Genomic DNA, 21,464 nt, shown 5'->3' with positions numbered 1-21,464 from the left:
TAGTGTAAGAATTATTATTTTTAATATATTCAACTTTAAGTTATGTATTATTTATGTTAATATTTGAACTTATTTTCAATATGATTTTTATGTTGCTGTGTAATCTTGATGTTAACAAGTCTTTTAATTTTTTAGGTGTATAATGCTTAATATGTGCATATAATCTATCAGTTTATAATATATTTGCTCTATAGTGTAAGAATTATTATTTTTAATATATTCAACTTTAAGTTATGTATTATTTATGTTAATATTTGAACTTATTTTCAATATGATTTTTATGTTGCTGTGTAATCTGTATGTTAACAAGTCTTTTAATTTTTTAGGTGTATAATGCTTAATATGTGCATATAATCTATCAGTTTATAATATATTTGCTCTATAGTGTAAGAATTATTATTTTTAATATATTCAACTTTAAGTTATGTATTATTTATGTTAATATTTGAACTTATTTTCAATATGATTTTTATGTTGCTGTGTAATCTTTATGTTAACAAGTCTTTTAATTTTTTAGGTGTATAGTGCTTAATATGTGCATATAATCTATCAGTTTATAATATATTTGCTCTATAGTGTAAGAATTATTATTTTTAATATATTCAACTTTAAGTTATGTATTATTTATGTTAATATTTGAACTTATTTTCAATATGATTTTTATGTTGCTGTGTAATCTTTATGTTAACAAGTCTTTTAATTTTTTAGGTGTATAATGGTTAATATGTGCATATAATCTATCAGTTTATAATATATTTGCTCTATAGTGTAAGAATTATTATTTTTAATATATTCAACTTTAAGTTATGTATTATTTATGTTAATATTTGAACTTATTTTCAATATGATTTTTATGTTGCTGTGTAATCTTTATGTTAACAAGTCTTTTAATTTTTTAGGTGTATAATGCTTAATATGTGCATATAATCTATCAGTTTATAATATATTTGCTCTATAGTGTAAGAATTATTATTTTTAATATATTCAACTTTAAGTTATGTATTATTTATGTTAATATTTGAACTTATTTTCAATATGATTTTTATGTTGCTGTGTAATCTTTATGTTAACAAGTCTTTTAATTTTTTAGGTGATAATGCTTAATATGTGCATATAATCTATCAGTTTATAATATATTTGCTCTATAGTGTAAGAATTATTATTTTTAATATATTCAACTTTAAGTTATGTATTATTTATGTTAATATTTGAACTTATTTTCAATATGATTTTTATGTTGTTGTGTAATCTTTATGTTAACAAGTCTTTTAATTTTTTAGGTGTATAATGCTTAATATGTGCATATAATCTATTAGTTTATAATATATTTGCTCTATAGTGTAAGAATTATTATTTTTAATATATTCAACTTTAAGTTATGTATTATTTATGTTAATATTTGAACTTATTTTCAATATGATTTTTATGTTGCTGTGTAATCTTTATGTTAACAAGTCTTTTAATTTTTTAGGTGTATAATGCTTAATATCTGCATATAATCTATCAGTTTATAATATATTTGCTCTATAGTGTAAGAATTATTATTTTTAATATATTCAACTTTAAGTTATGTATTATTTATGTTAATATTTGAACTTATTTTCAATATGATTTTTATGTTGCTGTGTAATCTTTATGTTAACAAGTCTTTTAATTTTTTAGGTGTATAGTGCTTAATATGTGCATATAATCTATCAGTTTATAATATATTTGCTCTATAGTGTAAGAATTATTATTTTTAATATATTCAACTTTAAGTTATGTATTATTTATGTTAATATTTGAACTTATTGTCAATATGATTTTTATGTTGCTGTGTAATCTTTATGTTAACAAGTCTTTTAATTTTTTAGGTGTATAATGCTTAATATGTGCATATAATCTATGAGTTTATAATATATTTGCTCTATAGTGTAAGAATTATTATTTTTAATATATTCAACTTTAAGTTATGTATTATTTATGTTAATATTTGAACTTATTTTCAATATGATTTTTATGTTGCTGTGTAATCTTTATGTTAACAAGTCTTTTAATTTTTTAGGTGTATAATGCTTAATATGTGCATATAATCTATCAGTTTATAATATATTTGCTCTATAGTGTAAGAATTATTATTTTTAATATATTCAACTTTAAGTTATGTATTATTTATGTTAATATTTGAACTTATTTTCAATATGATTTTTATGTTGTTGTGTAATCTTTATGTTAACAAGTCTTTTAATTTTTTAGGTGTATAATGCTTAATATGTGCATATAATCTATTAGTTTATAATATATTTGCTCTATAGTGTAAGAATTATTATTTTTAATATATTCAACTTTAAGTTATGTATTATTTATGTTAATATTTGAACTTATTTTCAATATGATTTTTATGTTGCTGTGTAATCTTTATGTTAACAAGTCTTTTAATTTTTTAGGTGTATAATGCTTAATATCTGCATATAATCTATCAGTTTATAATATATTTGCTCTATAGTGTAAGAATTATTATTTTTAATATATTCAACTTTAAGTTATGTATTATTTATGTTAATATTTGAACTTATTTTCAATATGATTTTTATGTTGCTGTGTAATCTTTATGTTAACAAGTCTTTTAATTTTTTAGGTGTATAATGCTTAATATGTGCATATAATCTATCAGTTTATAATATATTTGCTCTATAGTGTAAGAATTATTATTTTTAATATATTCAACTTTAAGTTATGTATTATTTATGTTAATATTTGAACTTATTTTCAATATGATTTTTATGTTGCTGTGTAATCTTTATGTTAACAAGTCTTTTAATTTTTTAGGTGTATAATGCTTAATATGTGCATATAATCTATTAGTTTATAATATATTTGCTCTATAGTGTAAGAATTATTATTTTTAATATATTCAACTTTAAGTTATGTATTATTTATGTTAATATTTGAACTTATTTTCAATATGATTTTTATGTTGCTGTGTAATCTTTATGTTAACAAGTCTTTTAATTTTTTAGGTGTATAATGCTTAATATCTGCATATAATCTATCAGTTTATAATATATTTGCTCTATAGTGTAAGAATTATTATTTTTAATATATTCAACTTTAAGTTATGTATTATTTATGTTAATATTTGAACTTATTTTCAATATGATTTTTATGTTGCTGTGTAATCTTTATGTTAACAAGTCTTTTAATTTTTTAGGTGTATAGTGCTTAATATGTGCATATAATCTATCAGTTTATAATATATTTGCTCTATAGTGTAAGAATTATTATTTTTAATATATTCAACTTTAAGTTATGTATTATTTATGTTAATATTTGAACTTATTTTCAATATGATTTTTATGTTGCTGTGTAATCTTTATGTTAACAAGTCTTTTAATTTTTTAGGTCTATAATGCTTAATATGTGCATATAATCTATCAGTTTATAATATATTTGCTCTATAGTGTAAGAATTATTATTTTTAATATATTCAACTTTAAGTTATGTATTATTTATGTTAATATTTGAACTTATTTTCAATATGATTTTTATGTTGCTGTGTAATCTTTATGTTAACAAGTCTTTTAATTTTTTAGGTCTATAATGCTTAATATGTGCATATAATCTATCAGTTTATAATATATTTGCTCTATAGTGTAAGAATTATTATTTTTAATATATTCAACTTTAAGTTATGTATTATTTATGTTAATATTTGAACTTATTTTCAATATGATTTTTATGTTGCTGTGTAATCTGTATGTTAACAAGTCTTTTAATTTTTTAGGTGTATAATGCTTAATATGTGCATATAATCTATCAGTTTATAATATATTTGCTCTATAGTGTAAGAATTATTATTTTTAATATATTCAACTTTAAGTTATGTATTATTTATGTTAATATTTGAACTTATTTTCAATATGATTTTTATGTTGCTGTGTAATCTTTATGTTAACAAGTCTTTTAATTTTTTAGGTGTATAGTGCTTAATATGTGCATATAATCTATCAGTTTATAATATATTTGCTCTATAGTGTAAGAATTATTATTTTTAATATATTCAACTTTAAGTTATGTATTATTTATGTTAATATTTGAACTTATTTTCAATATGATTTTTATGTTGCTGTGTAATCTTTATGTTAACAAGTCTTTTAATTTTTTAGGTCTATAATGCTTAATATTAACTACTTGTTTATAATATATTTGCTCTATAGTGTAAGAATTATTATTTTTAATATATTCAACTTTAAGTTATGTATTATTTATGTTAATATTTCGAACTTATTTTCAATATGATTTTTATGTTGCCGTGTAATCTTTATGTTAACAAGTCTTTTAATTTTTAGGTGTATAATGCTTAATATGTATATAATCTATCAGTTTATAATATATTTGCTTCATAGTGTAAGAATTATTATTTTTAATATATTCAACTTTAAGTTATGTATTACTTATGTTAATATTTGAACTTATTTTCAATATGATTTTTATGTTGTCAGTGGTAATCTTATGTTAACAAGTCTTTTAATTTTTTAGGTCTATAATGCTTAATATGTGCATATAATCTATCGCTTATAATATATTTGCTCTATAGTGTAAGAATTATTATTTTTAATATATTCAACTTTTAAGTTATGTATTATTTATGTTAATATTTTAACTTATTTTCAATATGATTTTTATGTTCGTGTAATCTTATGTTAACAAGTCTTTTAATTTTTAGGTGTATAATGCTTAATATGTGCATATAATCTATCACTTTATAATATATTTGCTCTATAGTGTAAGAATTATTATTTTTAATATATTCAACTTTAAGTTAAGTATTATTTATGTTAATATTTGAACTTATTTTCAATATGATTTTTATGTTAAGTCAAATGTAATCTTTATGTTAACAAGTCTTTTAATTTTTAGGTCTATAATGTTTAATATGTGTATATAATCTATCAGTTTATAATATATTTGCTCTATAGTGTAAGAATTATTATTTTTAATATATTCAACTTTAAGTTATGTATTATTTATGTTAATATTTGAACTTATTTTCAATATGATTTTTATGTTGCCGTGTAATCTTTATGTTAACAAGTCTTTTAATTTTTTAGGTGTATAATGCTTGGTATGTGCATATAATCTATCAGTTTATAATATATTTGCTCTATAGTGTAAGAATTATTATTTTTAATATATTCAACTTTAAGTTATGTATTATTTATGTTAATATTTGAACTTATTTTCAATATGATTTTTATGTTGCTGTGTAATCTTTATGTTAACAAGTCTTTTAATTCTTTTTAGGTCTATAATGCTTAATATGTGCATATAATCTATCAGTTTATAATATATTTGCTATATAGTGTAAGAATTATTATTTTTAATATATTCAACTTTAAGTTATGTATTATTTATGTTAATATTTGAACTTATTTTCAGTATGATTTTTATGTTGCTGTGTAATCTTTATGTTAACAAGTCTTTTAATTTATTAGGTGTATAATGCTTAATATGTGCATATAATCTATCAGTTTATAATATATTTGCTCTATAGTGTAAGAATTATTATTTTTAATATATTCAACTTTAAGTTATGTATTATTTATGTTAATATTTGAACTTATTTTCAATATGATTTTTATGTTGCTGTGTAATCTTTATGTTAACAAGTCTTTTAATTTTTTAGGTGTATAATGCTTAATATGTGCATATAATCTATCAGTTTATAATATATTTGCTCTATAGTGTAAGAATTATTATTTTTAATATATTCAACTTTAAGTTATGTATTATTTATGTTAATATTTGAACTTATTTTCAATATGATTTTTATGTTGCTGTGTAATCTTTATGTTAACAAGTCTTTTAATTTTTTAGGTGTATAATGCTTAATATGTGCATATAATCTATCAGTTTATAATATATTTGCTCTATAGTGTAAGAATTATTATTTTTAATATATTCAACTTTAAGTTATGTATTATTTATGTTAATATTTGAACTTATTTTCAATATGATTTTTATGTTGCTGTGTAATCTTTATGTTAACAAGTCTTTTAATTTTTTAGGTGTATAATGCTTAATATGTGCATATAATCTATCAGTTTATAATATATTTGCTCTATAGTGTAAGAATTATTATTTTTAATATATTCAACTTTAAGTTATGTATTATTTATGTTAATATTTGAACTTATTTTCAGTATGATTTTTATGTTGCTGTGTAATCTTTATGTTAACAAGTCTTTTAATTTTTTAGGTGTATAATGCTTAATATGTGCATATAATCTATCAGTTTATAATATATTTGCTCTATAGTGTAAGAATTATTATTTTTAATATATTCAACTTTAAGTTATGTATTATTTATGTTAATATTTGAACTTATTTTCAGTATGATTTTTATGTTGCTGTGTAATCTTTATGTTAACAAGTCTTTTAATTTTTTAGGTGTATAATGCTTAATATGTGCATATAATCTATCAGTTTATAATATATTTGCTCTATAGTGTAAGAATTATTATTTTTAATATATTCAACTTTAAGTTATGTATTATTTATGTTAATATTTGAACTTATTTTCAGTATGATTTTTATGTTGCTGTGTAATCTTTATGTTAACAAGTCTTTTAATTTTTTAGGTGTATAATGCTTAATATGTGCATATAATCTATCAGTTTATAATATATTTGCTCTATAGTGTAAGAATTATTATTTTTAATATATTCAACTTTAAGTTATGTATTATTTATGTTAATATTTGAACTTATTTTCAATATGATTTTTATGTTGCTGTGTAATCTTTATGTTAACAAGTCTTTTAATTTTTTAGGTGTATAATGCTTAATATGTGCATATAATCTATCAGTTTATAATATATTTGCTCTATAGTGTAAGAATTATTATTTTTAATATATTCAACTTTAAGTTATGTATTATTTATGTTAATATTTGAACTTATTTTCAATATGATTTTTATGTTGCTGTGTAATCTTTATGTTAACAAGTCTTTTAATTTTTTAGGTGTATAATGCTTAATATGTGCATATAATCTATCAGTTTATAATATATTTGCTCTATAGTGTAAGAATTATTATTTTTAATATATTCAACTTTAAGTTATGTATTATTTATGTTAATATTTGAACTTATTTTCAATATGATTTTTATGTTGCTGTGTAATCTTTATGTTAACAAGTCTTTTAATTTTTTAGGTGTATAATGCTTAATATGTGCATATAATCTATCAGTTTATAATATATTTGCTCTATAGTGTAAGAATTATTATTTTTAATATATTCAACTTTAAGTTATGTATTATTTATGTTAATATTTGAACTTATTTTCAATATGATTTTTATGTTGCTGTGTAATCTTTATGTTAACAAGTCTTTTAATTTTTTAGGTGTATAATGCTTAATATGTGCATATAATCTATCAGTTTATAATATATTTGCTCTATAGTGTAAGAATTATTATTTTTAATATATTCAACTTTAAGTTATGTATTATTTATGTTAATATTTGAACTTATTTTCAATATGATTTTTATGTTGCTGTGTAATCTTTATGTTAACAAGTCTTTTAATTTTTTAGGTGTATAATGCTTAATATGTGCATATAATCTATCAGTTTATAATATATTTGCTCTATAGTGTAAGAATTATTATTTTTAATATATTCAACTTTAAGTTATGTATTATTTATGTTAATATTTGAACTTATTTTCAATATGATTTTTATGTTGCTGTGTAATCTTTATGTTAACAAGTCTTTTAATTTTTTAGGTGTATAATGCTTAATATGTGCATATAATCTATCAGTTTATAATATATTTGCTCTATAGTGTAAGAATTATTATTTTTAATATATTCAACTTTAAGTTATGTATTATTTATGTTAATATTTGAACTTATTTTCAATATGATTTTTATGTTGCTGTGTAATCTTTATGTTAACAAGTCTTTTAATTTTTTAGGTGTATAATGCTTAATATGTGCATATAATCTATCAGTTTATAATATATTTGCTCTATAGTGTAAGAATTATTATTTTTAATATATTCAACTTTAAGTTATGTATTATTTATGTTAATATTTGAACTTATTTTCAATATGATTTTTATGTTGCTGTGTAATCTTTATGTTAACAAGTCTTTTAATTTTTTAGGTGTATAATGCTTAATATGTGCATATAATCTATCAGTTTATAATATATTTGCTCTATAGTGTAAGAATTATTATTTTTAATATATTCAACTTTAAGTTATGTATTATTTATGTTAATATTTGAACTTATTTTCAATATGATTTTTATGTTGCTGTGTAATCTTTATGTTAACAAGTCTTTTAATTTTTTAGGTGTATAATGCTTAATATGTGCATATAATCTATCAGTTTATAATATATTTGCTCTATAGTGTAAGAAGTATTATTTTTAATATATTCAACTTTAAGTTATGTATTATTTATGTTAATATTTGAACTTATTTTCAATATGATTTTTATGTTGGTAATCTTTATGTTAACAAGTCTTTTAATTTTTTAGGTGTATAATGCTTAATATGTGCATATAATCTATCAGTTTATAATATATTTGCTCTATAGTGTAAGAATTATTATTTTTAATATATTCAACTTTAAGTTATGTATTATTTATGTTAATATTTGAACTTATTTTCAATATGATTTTTATGTTGCTGTGTAATCTTTATGTTAACAAGTCTTTTAATTTTTTAGGTGTATAATGCTTAATATGTGCATATAATCTATCAGTTTATAATATATTTGCTCTATAGTGTAAGAATTATTATTTTTAATATATTCAACTTTAAGTTATGTATTATTTATGTTAATATTTGAACTTATTTTCAATATGATTTTTATGTTGCTGTGTAATCTTTATGTTAACAAGTCTTTTAATTTTTTAGGTGTATAATGCTTAATATGTGCATATAATCTATCAGTTTATAATATATTTGCTCTATAGTGTAAGAATTATTATTTTTAATATATTCAACTTTAAGTTATGTATTATTTATGTTAATATTTGAACTTATTTTCAATATGATTTTTATGTTGCTGTGTAATCTTTATGTTAACAAGTCTTTTAATTTTTTAGGTGTATAATGCTTAATATGTGCATATAATCTATCAGTTTATAATATATTTGCTCTATAGTGTAAGAATTATTATTTTTAATATATTCAACTTTAAGTTATGTATTATTTATGTTAATATTTGAACTTATTTTCAATATGATTTTTATGTTGCTGTGTAATCTTTATGTTAACAAGTCTTTTAATTTTTTAGGTCTATAATGCTTAATATGTGCATATAATCTATCAGTTTATAATATATTTGCTCTATAGTGTAAGAATTATTATTTTTAATATATTCAACTTTAAGTTATGTATTATTTATGTTAATATTTGAACTTATTTTCAATATGATTTTTATGTTGCTGTGTAATCTATTGTTATTTTACAAGTCTTTTAATTTTTTAGGTGTATAATGCTTAATATGTGCATATAATCTATCAGTTTATAATATATTTGCTCTATAGTGTAAGAATTATTATTTTTAATATATTCAACTTTAAGTTATGTATTATTTATGTTAATATTTGAACTTATTTTCAATATGATTTTTATGTTGCTGTGTAATCTTTATGTTAACAAGTCTTTTAATTTTTTAGGTGTATAATGCTTAATATGTGCATATAATCTATCAGTTTATAATATATTTGCTCTATAGTGTAAGAATTATTATTTTTAATATATTCAACTTTAAGTTATGTATTATTTATGTTAATATTTGAACTTATTTTCAATATGATTTTTATGTTGCTGTGTAATCTTTATGTTAACAAGTCTTTTAATTTTTTAGGTGTATAATGCTTAATATGTGCATATAATCTATCAGTTTATAATATATTTGCTATATAGTGTAAGAATTATTATTTTTAATATATTCAACTTTAAGTTATGTATTATTTATGTTAATATTTGAACTTATTTTCAATATGATTTTTATGTTGCTGTGTAATCTTTATGTTAACAAGTCTTTTAATTTAGGTGTATAATGCTTAATATGTGCATATAATCTATCAGTTTATAATATATTTGCTCTATAGTGTAAGAATTATTATTTTTAATATATTCAACTTTAAGTTATGTATTATTTATGTTAATATTTGAACTTATTTTCAATATGATTTTTATGTTGCTGTGTAATCTTTATGTTAACAAGTCTTTTAATTTTTTAGGTCTATAATGCTTAATATGTGCATATAATCTATCAGTTTATAATATATTTGCTCTATAGTGTAAGAATTATTATTTTTAATATATTCAACTTTAAGTTATGTATTATTTATGTTAATATTTGAACTTATTTTCAATATGATTTTTATGTTGCTGTGTAATCTTTATGTTAACAAGTCTTTTAATTTTTTAGGTGTATAATGCTTAATATGTGCATATAATCTATCAGTTTATAATATATTTGCTCTATAGTGTAAGAATTATTATTTTTAATATATTCAACTTTAAGTTATGTATTATTTATGTTAATATTTGAACTTATTTTCAATATGATTTTTATGTTGCTGTGTAATCTTTATGTTAACAAGTCTTTTAATTTTTTAGGTCTATAATGCTTAATATGTGCATATAATCTATCAGTTTATAATATATTTGCTCTATAGTGTAAGAATTATTATTTTTAATATATTCAACTTTAAGTTATGTATTATTTATGTTAATATTTGAACTTATTTTCAATATGATTTTTATGTTGCTGTGTAATCTTTATGTTAACAAGTCTTTTAATTTTTTAGGTCTATAATGCTTAATATGTGCATATAATCTATCAGTTTATAATATATTTGCTCTATAGTGTAAGAATTATTATTTTTAATATATTCAACTTTAAGTTATGTATTATTTATGTTAATATTTGAACTTATTTTCAATATGATTTTTATGTTGCTGTGTAATCTTTATGTTAACAAGTCTTTTAATTTTTTAGGTGTATAATGCTTAATATGTGCATATAATCTATCAGTTTATAATATATTTGCTCTATAGTGTAAGAATTATTATTTTTAATATATTCAACTTTAAGTTATGTATTATTTATGTTAATATTTGAACTTATTTTCAATATGATTTTTATGTTGCTGTGTAATCTTAATGTTAACAAGTCTTTTAATTTTTTAGGTGTATAATGCTTAATATGTGCATATAATCTATCAGTTTATAATATATTTGCTCTATAGTGTAAGAATTATTATTTTTAATATATTCAACTTTAAGTTATGTATTATTTATGTTAATATTTGAACTTATTTTCAATATGATTTTTATGTTGCTGTGTAATCTTTATGTTAACAAGTCTTTTAATTTTTTAGGTGTATAATGCTTAATATGTGCATATAATCTATCAGTTTATAATATATTTGCTCTATAGTGTAAGAATTATTATTTTTAATATATTCAACTTTAAGTTATGTATTATTTATGTTAATATTTTAACTTATTTTCAATATGATTTTTATGTTGCTGTGTAATCTTTATGTTAACAAGTCTTTTAATTTTTTAGGTGTATAATGCTTAATATGTGCATATAATCTATCAGTTTATAATATATTTGCTCTATAGTGTAAGAATTATTATTTTTAATATATTCAACTTTAAGTTATGTATTATTTATGTTAATATTTGAACTTATTTTCAATATGATTTTTATGTTGCTGTGTAATCTTTATGTTAACAAGTCTTTTAATTTTTTAGGTCTATAATGCTTAATATGTGCATATAATCTATCAGTTTATAATATATTTGCTCTATAGTGTAAGAATTATTATTTTTAATATATTCAACTTTAAGTTATGTATTATTTATGTTAATATTTGAACTTATTTTCAATATGATTTTTATGTTGCTGTGTAATCTTTATGTTAACAAGTCTTTTAATTTTTTAGGTGTATAATGCTTAATATGTGCATATAATCTATCAGTTTATAATATATTTGCTCTATAGTGTAAGAATTATTATTTTTAATATATTCAACTTTAAGTTATGTATTATTTATGTTAATATTTGAACTTATTTTCAATATGATTTTTATGTTGCTGTGTAATCTTTATGTTAACAAGTCTTTTAATTTTTTAGGTGTATAATGCTTAATATGTGCATATAATCTATCAGTTTATAATATATTTGCTCTATTGTGTAAGAATTATTATTTTTAATATATTCAACTTTAAGTTATGTATTATTTATGTTAATATTTGAACTTATTTTCAATATGATTTTTATGTTGCTGTGTAATCTTAATGTTAACAAGTCTTTTAATTTTTTAGGTGTATAATGCTTAATATGTGCATATAATCTATCAGTTTATAATATATTTGCTCTATAGTGTAAGAATTATTATTTTTAATATATTCAACTTTAAGTTATGTATTATTTATGTTAATATTTGAACTTATTTTCAATATGATTTTTATGTTGCTGTGTAATCTTTATGTTAACAAGTCTTTTAATTTTTTAGGTGTATAATGCTTAATATGTGCATATAATCTATCAGTTTATAATATATTTGCTCTATAGTGTAAGAATTATTATTTTTAATATATTCAACTTTAAGTTATGTATTATTTATGTTAATATTTTAACTTATTTTCAATATGATTTTTATGTTGCTGTGTAATCTTTATGTTAACAAGTCTTTTAATTTTTTAGGTGTATAATGCTTAATATGTGCATATAATCTATCAGTTTATAATATATTTGCTCTATAGTGTAAGAATTATTATTTTTAATATATTCAACTTTAAGTTATGTATTATTTATGTTAATATTTGAACTTATTTTCAATATGATTTTTATGTTGCTGTGTAATCTTTATGTTAACAAGTCTTTTAATTTTTTAGGTCTATAATGCTTAATATGTGCATATAATCTATCAGTTTATAATATATTTGCTCTATAGTGTAAGAATTATTATTTTTAATATATTCAACTTTAAGTTATGTATTATTTATGTTAATATTTGAACTTATTTTCAATATGATTTTTATGTTGCTGTGTAATCTTTATGTTAACAAGTCTTTTAATTTTTTAGGTGTATAATGCTTAATATGTGCATATAATCTATCAGTTTATAATATATTTGCTCTATAGTGTAAGAATTATTATTTTTAATATATTCAACTTTAAGTTATGTATTATTTATGTTAATATTTGAACTTATTTTCAATATGATTTTTATGTTGCTGTGTAATCTTTATGTTAACAAGTCTTTTAATTTTTTTAGGTGTATAATGCTTAATATGTGCATATAATCTATCAGTTTATAATATATTTGCTCTATAGTGTAAGAATTATTATTTTTAATATATTCAACTTTAAGTTATGTATTATTTATGTTAATATTTGAACTTATTTTCAATATGATTTTTATGTTGCTGTGTAATCTTTATGTTAACAAGTCTTTTAATTTTTTAGGTGTATAATGCTTAATATGTGCATATAATCTATCAGTTTATAATATATTTGCTCTATAGTGTAAGAATTATTATTTTTAATATATTCAACTTTAAGTTATGTATTATTTATGTTAATATTTGAACTTATTTTCAATATGATTTTTATGTTGCTGTGTAATCTTTATGTTAACAAGTCTTTTAATTTTTTAGGTGTATAATGCTTAATATGTGCATATAATCTATCAGTTTATAATATATTTGCTCTATAGTGTAAGAATTATTATTTTTAATATATTCAACTTTAAGTTATGTATTATTTATGTTAATATTTGAACTTATTTTCAATATGATTTTTATGTTGCTGTGTAATCTTTATGTTAACAAGTCTTTTAATTTTTTAGGTGTATAATGCTTAATATGTGCATATAATCTATCAGTTTATAATATATTTGCTCTATAGTGTAAGAATTATTATTTTTAATATATTCAACTTTAAGTTATGTATTATTTATGTTAATATTTGAACTTATTTTCAATATGATTTTTATGTTGCTGTGTAATCTTTATGTTAACAAGTCTTTTAATTTTTTAGGTGTATAATGCTTAATATGTGCATATAATCTATCAGTTTATAATATATTTGCTCTATAGTGTAAGAATTATTATTTTTAATATATTCAACTTTAAGTTATGTATTATTTATGTTAATATTTGAACTTATTTTCAATATGATTTTTATGTTGCTGTGTAATCTTTATGTTAACAAGTCTTTTAATTTTTTAGGTGTATAATGCTTAATATGTGCATATAATCTATCAGTTTATAATATATTTGCTCTATAGTGTAAGAATTATTATTTTTAATATATTCAACTTTAAGTTATGTATTATTTATGTTAATATTTGAACTTATTTTCAATATGATTTTTATGTTGCTGTGTAATCTTTATGTTAACAAGTCTTTTAATTTTTTAGGTGTATAATGCTTAATATGTGCATATAATCTATCAGTTTATAATATATTTGCTCTATAGTGTAAGAATTATTATTTTTAATATATTCAACTTTAAGTTATGTATTATTTATGTTAATATTTGAACTTATTTTCAATATGATTTTTATGTTGCTGTGTAATCTTTATGTTAACAAGTCTTTTAATTTTTTAGGTCTATAATGCTTAATATGTGCATATAATCTATCAGTTTATAATATATTTGCTCTATAGTGTAAGAATTATTATTTTTAATATATTCAACTTTAAGTTATGTATTATTTATGTTAATATTTGAACTTATTTTCAATATGATTTTTATGTTGCTGTGTAATCTTTATGTTAACAAGTCTTTTAATTTTTTAGGTGTATAATGCTTAATATGTGCATATAATCTATCAGTTTATAATATATTTGCTCTATAGTGTAAGAATTATTATTTTTAATATATTCAACTTTAAGTTATGTATTATTTATGTTAATATTTGAACTTATTTTCAATATGATTTTTATGTTTAATCTTTATGTTAACAAGTCTTTTAATTTTTTAGGTGTATAATGCTTAATATGTGCATATAATCTATCAGTTTATAATATATTTGCTCTATAGTGTAAGAATTATTATTTTTAATATATTCAACTTTAAGTTATGTATTATTTATGTTAATATTTGAACTTATTTTCAATATGATTTTTATGTTGCTGTGTAATCTTTATGTTAACAAGTCTTTTAATTTTTTAGGTGTATAATGCTTAATATGTGCATATAATCTATCAGTTTATAATATATTTGCTCTATAGTGTAAGAATTATTATTTTTAATATATTCAACTTTAAGTTATGTATTATTTATGTTAATATTTGAACTTATTTTCAATATGATTTTTATGTTGCTGTGTAATCTTTATGTTAACAAGTCTTTTAATTTTTTAGGTCTATAATGCTTAATATGTGCATATAATCTATCAGTTTATAATATATTTGCTCTATAGTGTAAGAATTATTATTTTTAATATATTCAACTTTAAGTTATGTATTATTTATGTTAATATTTGAACTTATTTTCAATATGATTTTTATGTTGCTGTGTAATCTTTATGTTAACAAGTCTTTTAATTTTTTAGGTGTATAATGCTTAATATGTGCATATAATCTATCAGTTTATAATATATTTGCTCTATAGTGTAAGAATTATTATTTTTAATATATTCAACTTTAAGTTATGTATTATTTATGTTAATATTTGAACTTATTTTCAATATGATTTTTATGTTGCTGTGTAATCTTTATGTTAACAAGTCTTTTAATTTTTTAGGTCTATAATGCTTAATATGTGCATATAATCTATCAGTTTATAATATATTTGCTCTATAGTGTAAGAATTATTATTTTTAATATATTCAACTTTAAGTTATGTATTATTTATGTTAATATTTGAACTTATTTTCAATATGATTTTTATGTTGCTGTGTAATCTTTATGTTAACAAGTCTTTTAATTTTTTAGGTGTATAATGCTTAATATGTGCATATAATCTATCAGTTTATAATATATTTGCTCTATAGTGTAAGAATTATTATTTTTAATATATTCAACTTTAAGTTATGTATTATTTATGTTAATATTTGAACTTATTTTCAATATGATTTTTATGTTGCTGTGTAATCTTTATGTTAACAAGTCTTTTAATTTTTTAGGTGTATAATGCTTAATATGTGCATATAATCTATCAGTTTATAATATATTTGCTCTATAGTGTAAGAATTATTATTTTTAATATATTCAACTTTAAGTTATGTATTATTTATGTTAATATTTGAACTTATTTTCAATATGATTTTTATGTTGCTGTGTAATCTTTATGTTAACAAGTCTTTTAATTTTTTAGGTGTATAATGCTTAATATGTGCATATAATCTATCAGTTTATAATATATTTGCTCTATAGTGTAAGAATTATTATTTTTAATATATTCAACTTTAAGTTATGTATTATTTATGTTAATATTTGAACTTATTTTCAATATGATTTTTATGTTGCTGTGTAATCTTTATGTTAACAAGTCTTTTAATTTTTTAGGTCTATAATGCTTAATATGTGCAAATAATCTATCAGTTTATAATATATTTGCTCTATAGTGTAAGAATTATTATTTTTAATATATTCAACTTTAAGTTATGTATTATTTATGTTAATATTTGAACTTATTTTCAATATGATTTTTATGTTGCTGTGTAATCTTTATGTTAACAAGTCTTTTAATTTTTTAGGTGTATAATGCTTAATATGTGCATATAATCTATCAGTTTATAATATATTTGCTCTATAGTGTAAGAATTATTATTTTTAATATATTCAACTTTAAGTTATGTATTATTTATGTTAATATTTGAACTTATTTTCAATATGATTTTTATGTTGCTGTGTAATCTTTATGTTAACAAGTCTTTTAATTTTTTAGGTGTATAATGCTTAATATGTGCATATAATCTATCAGTTTATAATATATTTGCTCTATAGTGTAAGAATTATTATTTTTAATATATTCAACTTTAAGTTATGTATTATTTATGTTAATATTTGAACTTATTTTCAATATGATTTTTATGTTGCTGTGTAATCTTTATGTTAACAAGTCTTTTAATTTTTTAGGTGTATAATGCTTAATATGTGCATATAATCTATCAGTTTATAATATATTTGCTCTATAGTGTAAGAATTATTATTTTTAATATATTCAACTTTAAGTTATGTATTATTTATGTTAATATTTGAACTTATTTTCAATATGATTTTTATGTTGCTGTGTAATCTTTATGTTAACAAGTCTTTTAATTTTTTAGGTGTATAATGCTTAATATGTGCATATAATCTATCAGTTTATAATATATTTGCTCTATAGTGTAAGAATTATTATTTTTAATATATTCAACTTTAAGTTATGTATTATTTATGTTAATATTTGAACTTATTTTCAATATGATTTTTATGTTGCTGTGTAATCTTTATGTTAACAAGTCTTTTAATTTTTTAGGTGTATAATGCTTAATATGTGCATATAATCTATCAGTTTATAATATATTTGCTCTATAGTGTAAGAATTATTATTTTTAATATATTCAACTTTAAGTTATGTATTATTTATGTTAATATTTGAACTTATTTTCAATATGATTTTTATGTTGCTGTGTAATCTTTATGTTAACAAGTCTTTTAATTTTTTAGGTGTATAATGCTTAATATGTGCATATAATCTATCAGTTTATAATATATTTGCTCTATAGTGTAAGAATTATTATTTTTAATATATTCAACTTTAAGTTATGTATTATTTATGTTAATATTTTAACTTATTTTCAATATGATTTTTATGTTGCTGTGTAATCTTTATGTTAACAAGTCTTTTAATTTTTTAGGTGTATAATGCTTAATATGTGCATATAATCTATCAGTTTATAATATATTTGCTCTATAGTGTAAGAATTATTATTTTTAATATATTCAACTTTAAGTTATGTATTATTTATGTTAATATTTGAACTTATTTTCAATATGATTTTTATGTTGCTGTGTAATCTTTATGTTAACAAGTCTTTTAATTTTTTAGGTGTATAATGCTTAATATGTGCATATAATCTATCAGTTTATAATATATTTGCTCTATAGTGTAAGAATTATTAATTTTTAATATATTCAACTTTAAGTTATGTATTATTTATGTTAATATTTTAACTTATTTTCAATATGATTTTTATGTTGCTGTGTAATCTTTATGTTAACAAGTCTTTTAATTTTTTAGGTGTATAATGCTTAATATGTGCATATAATCTATCAGTTTATAATGTATTTGCTCTATAGTGTAAGAATTATTATTTTTAATATATTCAACTTTAAGTTATGTATTATTTATGTTAATATTTGAACTTATTTTCAATATGATTTTTATGTTGCTGTGTAATCTTTATGTTAACAAGTCTTTTAATTTTTTAGGTTTATAATGCTTAATATGTGCATATAATCTATCAGTTTATAATATATTTGCTCTATAGTGTAAGAATTATTATTTTTAATATATTCAACTTTAAGTTATGTATTATTTATGTTAATATTTGAACTTATTTTCAATATGATTTTTATGTTGCTGTGTAATCTTTATGTTAACAAGTCTTTTAATTTTTTAGGTGTATAATGCTTAATATGTGCATATAATCTATCAGTTTATAATATATTTGCTCTATAGTGTAAGAATTATTATTTTTAATATATTCAACTTTAAGTTATGTATTATTTATGTTAATATTTGAACTTATTTTCAATATGATTTTTATGTTGCTGTGTAATCTTTATGTTAACAAGTCTTTTAATTTTTTAGGTGTATAATGCTTAATATGTGCATATAATCTATCAGTTTATAATATATTTGCTCTATAGTGTAAGAATTATTATTTTTAATATATTCAACTTTAAGTTATGTATTATTTATGTTAATATTTGAACTTATTTTCAATATGATTTTTATGTTGCTGTGTAATCTTTATGTTAACAAGTCTTTTAATTTTTTAGGTGTATAATGCTTAATATGTGCATATAATCTATCAGTTTATAATATATTTGCTCTATAGTGTAAGAATTATTATTTTTAATATATTCAACTTTAAGTTATGTATTATTTATGTTAATATTTGAACTTATTTTCAATATGATTTTTATGTTGCTGTGTAATCTTTATGTTAACAAGTCTTTTAATTTTTTAGGTGTATAATGCTTAATATGTGCATATAATCTATCAGTTTATAATATATTTGCTCTATAGTGTAAGAATTATTATTTTTAATATATTCAACTTTAAGTTATGTATTATTTATGTTAATATTTGAACTTATTTTCAATATGATTTTTATGTTGCTGTGTAATCTTTATGTTAACAAGTCTTTTAATTTTTTAGGTGTATAATGCTTAATATGTGCATATAATCTATCAGTTTATAATATATTTGCTCTATAGTGTAAGAATTATTATTTTTAATATATTCAACTTTAAGTTATGTATTATTTATGTTAATATTTGAACTTATTTTCAATATGATTTTTATGTTGCTGTGTAATCTTTATGTTAACAAGTCTTTTAATTTTTTAGGTGTATAATGCTTAATATGTGCATATAATCTATCAGTTTATAATATATTTGCTCTATAGTGTAAGAATTATTATTTTTAATATATTCAACTTTAAGTTATGTATTATTTATGTTAATATTTGAACTTATTTTCAATATGATTTTTATGTTGCTGTGTAATCTTTATGTTAACAAGTCTTTTAATTTTTTAGGTGTATAATGCTTAATATGTGCATATAATCTATCAGTTTATAATATATTTGCTCTATAGTGTAAGAATTATTATTTTTAATATATTCAACTTTAAGTTATGTATTATTTATGTTAATATTTGAACTTATTTTCAATATGATTTTTATGTTGCTGTGTAATCTTTATGTTAACAAGTCTTTTAATTTTTTAGGTGTATAATGCTTAATATGTCCATATAATCTATCAGTTTATAATATATTTGCTCTATAGTGTAAGAATTATTATTTTTAATATATTCAACTTTAAGTTATGTATTATTTATGTTAATATTTGAACTTATTTTCAATATGATTTTTATGTTGCTGTGTAATCTTTATGTTAACAAGTCTTTTAATTTTTTAGGTGTATAATGCTTAATATGTGCATATAATCTATCAGTTTATAATATATTTGCTCTATAGTGTAAGAATTATTATTTTTAATATATTCAACTTTAAGTTATGTATTATTTATGTTAATATTTGAACTTATTTTCAATATGATTTTTATGTTGCTGTGTAATCTTTATGTTAACAAGTCTTTTAATTTTATAGGTGTATAATGCTTAATATGTGCATATAATCTATCAGTTTATAATATATTTGCTCTATAGTGTAAGAATTATTATTTTTAATATATTCAACTTTAAGTTATGTTTTATTTATGTTAATATTTGAACTTATTTTCAATATGATTTTTATGTTGCTGTGTAATCTTTATGTTAACAAGTCTTTTAATTTTTTAGGTGTATAATGCTTAATATGTGCATATAATCTATCAGTTTATAATATATTTGCTCTATAGTGTAAGAATTATTATTTTTAATATATTCAACTTTAAGTTATGTATTATTTATGTTAATATTTGAACTTATTTTCAATATGATTTTTATGTTGCTGTGTAATCTTTATGTTAACAAGTCTTTTAATTTTTTAGGTGTATAATGCTTAATATGTGCATATAATCTATCAGTTTATAATATATTTGCTCTATAGTGTAAGAATTATTATTTTTAATATATTCAACTTTAAGTTATGTATTATTTATGTTAATATTTGAACTTATTTTCAATATGATTTTTATGTTGCTGTGTAATCTTTATGTTAACAAGTCTTTTAATTTTTTAGGTGTATAATGCTTAATATGTGCATATAATCTATCAGTTTATAATGTATTTGCTCTATAGTGTAAGAATTATTATTTTTAATATATTCAACTTTAAGTTATGTATTATTTATGTTAATATTTGAACTTATTTTCAATATGATTTTTATGTTGCTGTGTAATCTTTATGTTAACAAGTCTTTTAATTTTTTAGGTGTATAATGCTTAATATGTGCATATAATCTATCAGTTTATAATATATTTGCTCTATAGTGTAAGAATTATTATTTTTAATATATTCAACTTTAAGTTATGTATTATTTATGTTAATATTTGAACTTATTTTCAATATGATTTTTATGTTGCTGTGTAATCTTTATGTTAACAAGTCTTTTAATTTTTTAGGTGTATAATGCTTAATATGTGCATATAATCTATCAGTTTATAATATATTTGCTCTATAGTGTAAGAATTATTATTTTTAATATATTCAACTTTAAGTTATGTATTATTTATGTTAATATTTGAACTTATTTTCAATATGATTTTT

This window comes from Lactuca serriola, chromosome 7 (genome assembly GCF_051521515.1).
Source record: "Lactuca serriola cultivar US96UC23 chromosome 7, Lser_US96UC23_V15, whole genome shotgun sequence".
Taxonomy (NCBI): Eukaryota; Viridiplantae; Streptophyta; class Magnoliopsida; order Asterales; family Asteraceae; genus Lactuca; species Lactuca serriola.
The sequence above is the reverse complement of the archived record's forward strand: the minus strand, read 5'-3'. Positions refer to the sequence as shown.